The 9810-nt window shown below is 49.4% G+C and overlaps 1 long non-coding RNA gene across 1 annotated transcript; it reads right to left on the reverse strand.

Annotated features, from left to right (window-relative positions):
* Positions 1 to 291: 291 nt before the first annotated feature.
* On the reverse strand, positions 292 to 3300 carry LOC144179225 (uncharacterized). The gene is made up of 4 exons (XR_013324186.1): positions 2208 to 3300; positions 1397 to 1460; positions 936 to 1296; positions 292 to 524 (listed from the first exon to the last, which is right to left on the reverse strand). It is a non-coding gene; the product is annotated as an uncharacterized LOC144179225 (long non-coding RNA).
* Between the last annotated feature and the right edge of the window lie 6510 nt (positions 3301 to 9810).

Below are 9810 nucleotides of genomic sequence, written 5' to 3' on the forward strand. Positions count from 1 at the left end.
CGTTACATCACATTGCGCCAAACGTTATGCGAACAGTAAGAAAGCATTTCTACAACATATAAATACTTTTGGAGTTACGTTTACCTAACGTTGCAGAAGCACCCTACAAAAACATTTTAAGAACAACTAAAAAACGTTACAGTAACGTTTCGTCAAACATTATTGGAACTGTGAGGAAGCATTTCGACAACATAGTAATTATGTTGGATTTACATTTACTTAACGTTGCAGAAAACATGCTTGAAACAATCTTTTAACGTTGCAAAACCTTTTCAGAATGTGGACCAGGAACGTTACAGTGACGTTTTGCCAAACGTGTGGAATGTGTATCGTGGAGCATTGTTTCTGTTATCCACGTTTGCCGGTTACGATATATTTTAAAGCATTTTCAAAATAACAAGGAAAAGTGAAATTTCAAATAAAATTTTATTTTATTTTTGCATGGTTACAACATTTTTTTTTTATTTACATTCCATTGCTGCTGCTGTGCAGGAGAGGAGGCTCCATCCAGGGGCTGGCTGCGTCTGTGTGGAAAAAGCAAACAATTCCTACTTCAGTACGCTGCGGCAGTAGGCGGTTTTTGCGCGAAAAAGTAGTCGCCGCCTAAGGATTTGTTTAGTTAACGAGCGCACACACGCACACACACGCACATGCACTAAAAGGAGAGTAACTGAACAAGCAGCTACGCAGCAACTCGTGCTAACCATATGACCAGAAGAAAGCAAGCGCACAAAATTTTGGGTCACCTGACTCCCAACTTGAATCTCCCGAGTCAGTAACCTATACAGGTTAAAGAATGTTCGTCAAAGTCGCTCGCTAGCGGAGTGTCGTGTCTTCTGCATGGTTCATGTATTTTTATTAGGCAGAGATTAGGATGAAAATCATTTAAATATAAATGCACTATTACATTTTGAGAATATTAGTATATTGCTTACCTTGTGGGTTCCTGTAAGCCCAATATTCGCAAAGTGGATCCAGTCACCAATGATGTGGCCCGCTATCGACTGTGACCTGCGTCACACCAGCAGCAGCTGGAAAGCATAGGGCGCGACTAGTTATGGGCTGCATAGCAGTTCATAAATTGAACTACTAAAACAAATCAAAATACGCTCTCAGAAATTTTCTACACTCGCCAAATACTACTCGGGAACGGATACTAACCTCTCGGACCGTTTTCTTCTTTTCTTCCTGTCCAACTGTATATAGATGACCGCTACCTCAATCGAAACAACCCATCTGAAAATTCGCTTGCTTGTAGAAGCGACGTTTGCTCCTCCAGTCCGGCAGATCTTTCACCTAAAAAAGAACACAAAGTGCTACAGAGGTATTACAGATGGTTCACACAAAAGAAACACCCATTAAACACGAATGTGTATAATGGTCCAAGTTTACTTACGTAATAAAGGGAACCAAAGTGGGAACTCATAAACGAACAACTTCGATCCTAGTCTTTCTCAGCACTGAAAAGAGTTGTGTGACACGTTTAATACATGCTTGGAACAGGCTAGGGGAAGAAAGGAGGAAGAATTTGAGCATTTTACAACCCGGGCATTCTTCTTTTTTTTTTTTATTTGCACGAATGCAGGAAGGTTCTGTTTTTCAGTCAAAGCCATGCGTATCATTGCAGCCACTAAATTTTTTAGCGTTCACTTTAACCATGGTTTTTGTTTTTTCACGCTCGGCGTTGTTACCTCGTCATATGAAACGCACCCTGTTATTCATCACTGCTGAGCATTTACAGGATTTTTCAAAAGTTGGGAAGAGCGCCTGGAACCACGGCTGTAAAAGCCTTTGATTCAAGCTGTTCGAAACCGCACCAACGATGAACAGTACTAGAACTAGCCTTTTTGCTCGAAGCATGTCGGTTTTATTTCGGCGAACGACGGCTGTGCATGATCAATGCGGCCCCAATGAAAGCGTGTTGGTTCCAAACTTCTGATAAAGTACGCGCAGTAGGCAAAATTCTGTATCCAGAGTGACCTCTTTTGGGCGGAACGGTTCCCTTTAGAGGGAGTGGGTGATCGCTAGCATGACCAAGTACCTCCCACACCTCTTAACCCCAATTCCCCCCTTCGGATCTTTATCGGCTTATAAGTGGCACCTGCCCTGGTCATTCCAGCTCCTGTTGTGCTGTGCGTTATCGATTGAATTCGCTTTTCCATTTTGATTCGCTAAACCCGCTAGCCATTTACACAATATTTACTTACCAGTTTCTATGGTCTCGGGATTGGCACTCATCGTCGATGAACTCCGCGGCTTTCCCGGTTTGAGGGTATCTTGAAAACCATAGCCTGCAATGAAAGTGACTTCGACTCTTTACCAGCTGCTATTTACCAGCCTTTTGGGGTGCATTTCTCACAACTCAAGAACGCGCTATGCTGCTTTAATGCATTTCAAAAATGTAAGTCGCAAACGAACGCATGTACTCGAACAGCGCACTTTTTCCCACCCTCTGTGACACCTTCAGCCCTCAAAGTGCCTCTTTCTAACAAAGTTGGCTATATAGTCACGCAGGTTGTCTGGTTGCTTACTCGCCAGCGAAGAAAGCTACGACAAAAGGCTCAGGTTTGCCGCTTTTAACAATATATCCCAGAAGTCTGACGTCATACCGTCTAAGTTAACCAGCGGCAAAATAAGCTACCAAGGGGTGCATTCTGACCTGTTCGTTTGCATTTGTATCGACTACATTCCGAAGTAGCTGCACTGGCTGCACCCCCCCCCCCCCTTTTTTTTTTTTTTTTTTTCACGTTAAGGAACCCCGGCGTTCCCAACATAATTATCGCATCGCCAGGCAATTAGGGGCAAATGTAATGCTTTTTTTTTTCAAAATTTCGCACAGCGAACTAACGTGACACGCACATTATTTTGTTTCGCGTGCCCAAGCCGCTACCTCACTTGCCCGGCTGAAGTGAAGATCATTCGAGTGTGGGCGAGGTTAGTTATCCGAATTCACTTTGCTTTGCACAAAGCGCGCAAAAATCGTTTCCATGCAACGAACAAAAATCGTTTCCATGCAACGTACCCGTAACATCGATTCTTCCATCAATACTGCCTACTATATAGTTCAAAGGCCCGTTCACACTTGCGACGATAAGACGCGATTTCGGAAACTTTTGCCGCCCGGCGATCCGTTTTGTCGTTCGGTCTCGGCCAATTTGTCGCCGCGACAGAAATCGCGTTGTTCGTCGCAAGTGTGCACGGGCCTATAAGCAAGAAAATACTCACGAGTTGCTCCTGCACACCTTCCTTGTATGTCGCTTACATTGCCCAAACGCCGCCTCTGGCGCTTCGTTTTGAATATCCAGCGATAAATGGGTCTCGGTTGGACAGACCACGGAGAAGTTCCAGGTAAACGATCCGGTGTAACGACTGGAGCTGGGTGCGCACGGGGTCGGCAGTTGCGAGAAAAGACCCCTTGAGCCCTTGCCCTTTTTTCTTTCCCTCTCATATGGGGCGAGAAGGCAGTGGATCTCCAAGCAACTTTCCGCAGCCGCTGTCTGCGGCTGAAACCTGTCTGAATGAACAAAAAGCCGTGGGGGGATGCTACACAAAGGAACGTCGCACAATGCGACGGGAAACTTCTCCACCCGCCCTTGGGGACAGCGCCGCGAAGTTCGCCTTTTACATCGCAAAGTGAAGACAGCCTTACCTGGTCGTCTCAACGAACAGAATGAAGAGGACTCGCGAACAAGATTGACTTTGAACGAGACTGATCGTGATGCCCGGATCAAGGAACGCTTCATAACCAAACATGAAATACGAGTGGTGTAGGGAGAAAATTTGTAAAAAACACCAGTGGCATTTTTTTTGTAAACTAGAACTTACACGTTTCGATTCACTAGTCAGAAATATCATGCTTCGATGAAAAAAGAATTGTGGGCAACTTAACCAGTCCGGCTGGTGCGTACGGAATAACTGTGTGGTCACATAACTACAAAAAAGGGTTTTTTTTTTTTCGTACATGTATGCTTTAAACAAGCGAGTTACCCCTGCAGCCTTGAGCACTATTAGCGAACAGGATTACCTAATTTCTCGCCTGAACGCCGATAAAGCATGCCTTCGCCAGGAATGCCTTCGCACATGGAGTCCATCCCCCCCCCCCCCCCCTTCTTCCTCCCCCGTTAAACGGCTCCGAAAATTACATAGTCTCACGACTAGCAATAATAGGATATCATTTCACAGTAAATCACGGAATATTACGCAAATTACGGGATATTACGGCTAGAAACTGCTCTTTCTAATGTTTTCTAAAATGTTTTCTGAGTGAATCTAGAGCAATCTCTCCCCTGCCCAAAGAACCACAACTTAATAGGAAATAAGCCGCAACGAGTAAAATAAATCTGCTTTATAATAGGTGTTGCTTGAAGTGTGTTAAAGAAAAACCTAACAATGGACACAAATCGTAAGATAAACTTTTGAAACGCGGCATTAATAAAAAAATTCAGTAAGTGCAGTAAATAGTCATTCACCACATATGATTTACCAAAATCAAAATACAACAATACGTTCAAAGCAAATAAGGCATACAAGAACCAGACCGAAGTAGGTGGCTAGTACCAACAAATATATTTTACATGACCTGCTCGAGACAGCTAGCGCACCGCTGGCGTTGTCTTATTAGAGAGTTTTAGCAGTACGTTCGTTACGTTCGTTACGTTCGTTCCGTTGCTACCGGGTTTACCGGGACCCGACTGCGCATGCGCCATTTGTTCCGTACGCGGCCGGCGTCTATCCCGGCGCTCTGCTTCCGTGTTACCGGTGTTACCGTATCCGGAGCCCGCAACCGGCTTGCTCGGGTGTTGAGAACTCTAGGCTTAGCGTCCTGGCGATCGCCGCTATCTGTGCAACTGCGAATGACACTCCGTAACACAACGTTTCACCTCACTATCATCCCCTTTCTCGCATGTGAAACTTTATTTGAGCTACAACTGCCGTGAGCGACCGGTGACCGAGACATCTGCGTAGCCTGTTTCGATGCTTCCGAGGCAGGTATCGCCATCTCTCGGCCACTCGCCGCACCGCGCGCCGCGGCATCCATGGCCGGTCAGCATATGCTTGCATCGCGGCAGATATATCTGATCGCCGCTTTTAAAATAAGCCCCGAGAACAATCCCTAGCACAATTTTTCACCACACTAACACCTACTTTCTCGCAGGTGGAACTTCGTTTTAGTGATCAGATTGATTTGGAAGGACAGCGACAAGCGGTTGCTACCGTGGTCTGCGCCGGTTCGAGCCGCTGAGTGTGCCGAGCTGGCAGGCGCGACCGGCGTGTGCGCGGACTGTTTCCGATGCAGAAAACGCTTCACGATTGCCTGCTTTATCCATTTCTTGCGTACAAACCCGCGGAATCTACAAATTCAGCTCAGCGATCGTCGTAGTTGACCATGGTGCAAAAACAGTGGGCGGAGCGGCGCCGACGAGGCATCGCACACCCGCATCGGGCCATGTGTCTCAAATTCACGCGTACGACTAGTCGTGGTGACAGTCGTAACGATCAGTCGCATACGAATCGCGTGTACCAATTGTACATGTGTCTAGCGCTTCAATCGGGCAAGGCCAAGGCCATTCCTCCACGTGAACGGCGCGCGACCATGTCGTCACCTGCGCTCGCTCTGGTGCCGTCGCCGCCACCGCAGCCCCTGCCTCACAATGCGTCCGGCCGAGCGCGATTTATTTTAGATTTGCAATGCTTTAGGGGAAACTGCGTTGTTTATTTACGTATTTTTAGCGTGCGGATTTTTGCAACTACTCGGCTAATCAGCCGTCACACGGAACGAACGGTACGACGCTACGGAGTGCTAAAACACGTTTTCCGTCTCACTCTACGGAAAGAACCCGGTACGTACGCGCGCAGGCGCAGTCGGGTCCCGGTAAACCCGGTAGCAACGGAACGAACGTAACGAACGTACTGCTAAAACTCTCTATTACCGCTGTTTCCAGAAAACTGCACGTGCACTGCTTGCGTACTCAAACGCTTCGTCGTCGTTTTCTACCGTCGTTGTCTTCTTCCATCGTGGCACGTTAGGAGCACACTACGAGTAACCATATCTGTTCTTCAAAATGTTTTCGCATCGAAATGCCTTTGAACCGAGAAGTCCGTGCATCGGAAAGCCCGTGCGCCGAAACGTGCTTCACCGAAATGTCCCAGACCCCGTCATAACAGTAACAGGGAGACACTGAGATCGGATGATTCGTTTCAAATTAGCTCGATGGCATAGGCGCCAACAAAGTGGGCGCTGAAAGGCTTGATCCCCCCCCCCCCTCTTCCCTCACCCTCCCCATTTTTCGAGGGCTTCGTGTCCTTACGCCGCACACGATGATGGGAAAAATATGGGTACGCAGCTTTTCAACAACAAACGCAACTCAAGGTTTTAAACGAAGTTCGCGTAATTGGAGGCTAAACATTGCGCTTCGGCTGATTATAGGCACCGGTCACTGCTCAGAGGGCGCGACGAATAAAGTACACCCAGCGCCGCCCCGCGGAAGCTTGAGCTAACTCCGGGTCGGTGACAGCCAGACGGCCGGCGTGCGTTCATAGATTCGGCACCTCTGGGTTGTTTGTTTGTGCGATTCTGCGATTGTTTTTGAAAGGTGTCTCGTGCTTCAAAACTGTTCTGGCAAATAGTTTCCCCGTGTCTCAAGTGCTTCTGTGCGATTTCCGGACAATTACGGGGCTGAGCTACTACTGTCGGCCTCGCGTGCGCGAGAAGTTAGAGATTGTACGTTCCCGCGCGCGTGTGCGCCGTGAAAGAAATTGATGGAACAGACATCGTTGCGAAGTCCCATTCTCAGCAAGTCAGCCGTCTCCGAAGCATCTGATAATTATCGCGCCGAGAATGCTTGCGCCGAGAGGCGAAAACGAAAGCAGACACCGGCGGCCTGCCGAGGGGACCGGGCTCGGATCACGAAGCGCTCGAAACCACCACCGCCGCAGCGACCGCGGCCGGATGTTTACACCACCGAGCGTGTATGGTGCGAGCTTTGGACTCTCGCGTGGTGCGTGTGTGTGCTGTTCGCCCAAGGGAGTCGTCCCACGCCCGAGCAGCGCGTCAGACGTCTTCTTTGAGTGCTCCTCCGTCTACATATGTAATCCCAGTTCTTTCAGTTAATTAAACATCTTTTTAAATTCTCAAACCCCTGTGTTTTCCCACTCAATATGAGCCACGATCAAGCTGACACAAGGGAAGGTTATTTACAGCGCCAATTCAGGTCAGTAGCCAGCGTATACAACGGCGCTCCACAACAGAACCGTGTTTGTGTTATTGTTTCCTCTGTTCGCCCAACCACACTACAGTTACTTTTTCGGTTGCCCTTCTTCAGCTCGGTTGGTGTTGTCACTGATTAAAAACGGATTCCAAACGTTATTAGCTTATGACAAAGTAAGCGCAGTTCACACAGTTGGAAATCTGCTGTGGAGCTGCGGTTGTCTTTACGGAGATTTCGTTTAGTTTCGGCTTGTATCTTGTGTGTAATGTTAGAGTCGTATAAACGGCTAATTGTGATAGTTTGTTCAGGCCGTTCAGAATTCTCCACAAAAAGTATTTCCTCCTCCTCCCCATCCTCTGCTTAAACAATATAGCAACCTCAACTTTCAGAGTACGCAAAACGCATTAAAGAAGTCAGCGCGAGTGAATGCAACCTTGCATTTGATAGCTTTCCACGCTCTCGCTTGGAATGCGTGGTCGAACTCTGTACACTTCGGGAAACAAAGTAGGGCAGTAAGTGGGATGCATACTGACCGTCTTGACATTGCTTTTGGCATCACCCGCCAAGTGCTGTGAACATATTCTTGTGCCGCCTTTTGGCATCCATTCGGTGCTGTGAATGTCGCTAAAAAAAGGTTACTGCTGATAAAACAATAGTGGGGGAAGCCGTAATACCTTGTGTTATGCAAATACTACGACGGCATGCGATTAATCGCAGCGCGCGATGTGTATGGAACACTGAAAGCAAACATTTTAGTTTTACGGCCCTTCGTGTCTGCGCTGCGCATAAACAGTCATCGTACTCATAATACTCCTTCCACTGACAAAAAATGTCATGGCTTTCTTACTGCTAAAATCCATTTCTTGCGACGCTGCCCGAGAAACCTGTACAGAACGATGGCAGGCTGCCTTCCGCGATTGTGGCAGTACTTCACGCAGCAGTAGCGGCGTGGCCACTAATTCTTTCCTGCAGCATTTTGATCCTTTCGGACACTGCAACTTGCAATTATAACTATGCTTCTTAAAAAACTTCCGCCACACAACGTCGAACCGCACGCAGCGCGCGTGTTTTTACGTGCGCTGAACGGCCGCGGTCGCGACATCCACCTACCCGGAGTTGCTAAGCGGCGGCGAGAGATGGCGCTGCAGTCGCGCGCAAACTTCACTGTCCGGTGCCTATAAGGACTCGAATACTTCCTAATCGTCTTGCCCTTGCCTGTGAGAAGAATTCGGGCTTTGAGTTAGCACAATGTCTGCAAGGCACAAAATGGGAAAAAAAGGAGTCATTTCAATTACATTTGAACCAGGATGTAACTAACTTCCAGGTGACGAGGGGGGCGCTGCGGTCGCCGAGCTAAGCGGACGCACTCCACGTCGGCTCCGTCGTCGCCACGAATTTTTCGGTGGACCATCCCGCCCCTGATGTCCAAAATTGTGCATACGAGTTTCCTTTCATCGAGAGGATCACGTAGGTACCAAATTTGGGCGATTTAGCCCACTTTTGGCGATTTTGTGAGCATTTTCCTTCAGCGAGGCGAGGCAGCCCAGCTAAGCCTAACGAGGGAACCGACGAGTACGGGCATGGCGACGGCCACGTCGACGGCCGCCGCCGCCGCCGCGGGCGTGCCCGGACCTGCCCAGCGGGCGGAGAATCGGCGCGCCGACGTAGAAGACTTCCAAGAATCCTGCGAAATGGATGTGACTACTGCGGACTCTCCTCAACGCGAGCAGACTGTGTCGGACTGTGTGTCGGTGAGGACTGTTACCACGCGCTCCGGCATCGACGGCAACGAGCGTCCGCGCGCCGACGACGAGCCGGAGGGAGGCGATGACCACGCCGGGTGGACCCGCGTGTCTCATCAGCGTCGTCGCAAGAAATCTGTGAGTGTTCTGGAAGCTTCCACGCAGCGAGCTTCGTCACACGCCGGTAAGCCTAACGCTTCGCAACGCCACGTTCAACCTACGCGAGCTCAGTTCGCGAGCAAGATTAACGCCAACATGGCGAAGACGGCGCGCATGCCCAATTTCGCCCCGAGAGACGAGTTCCGCGTGGTCATGCGGCCACGTGGCGGCCTAGAAGTAGGCAAGGTGCCGCTGACCGACCTGCGAAGAGCCATTTTCGCGGCGGCCAAGGCGAGCGAGGAAGCCGAGCGGGAGGACACCATGCTGCCGAACCTCGCTCAGAACATTCTAGTAGTCAGTACCCCGAGCTGGGAAAGGATGATGCAATACGAGGTCGTGAAGAAGATCACGATCGGAGGACGAGAGTTCGAGACCTACGCGTATCGGGCGGCGCCGGAGGACACCTCTCGCGGCGTAATACATGGCGTGGGTCCGGAAGACACCGCGGACGACATATTTCGCCACGTGGTCAACAAACACAACCCCACTGCCGGTGACGCTCACCGCCTCGGCCAGTCGACGGCGGTCGTCATCTTGTTTCACGGAAGCAAAGTGCCGTTTTACGTGCGGTACGGTGGCGTAGTTACGAGATGCTACCTGTATCGGCAGCACAAGGAAGTTTGCAAGATTTGCGGACTGATCGGCCACAGAAAGGACGTGTGTCCCACGCCGAACGTTCGGGTATGTTTCGCCTGCGGGCA

Source organism: Haemaphysalis longicornis, unplaced genomic scaffold (genome assembly GCF_048455015.1).
Source record: "Haemaphysalis longicornis isolate Haplotype H1 unplaced genomic scaffold, Haemaphysalis longicornis Haplotype H1 scaffold_4, whole genome shotgun sequence".
NCBI lineage: Eukaryota > Metazoa > Arthropoda > Arachnida > Ixodida > Ixodidae > Haemaphysalis > Haemaphysalis longicornis.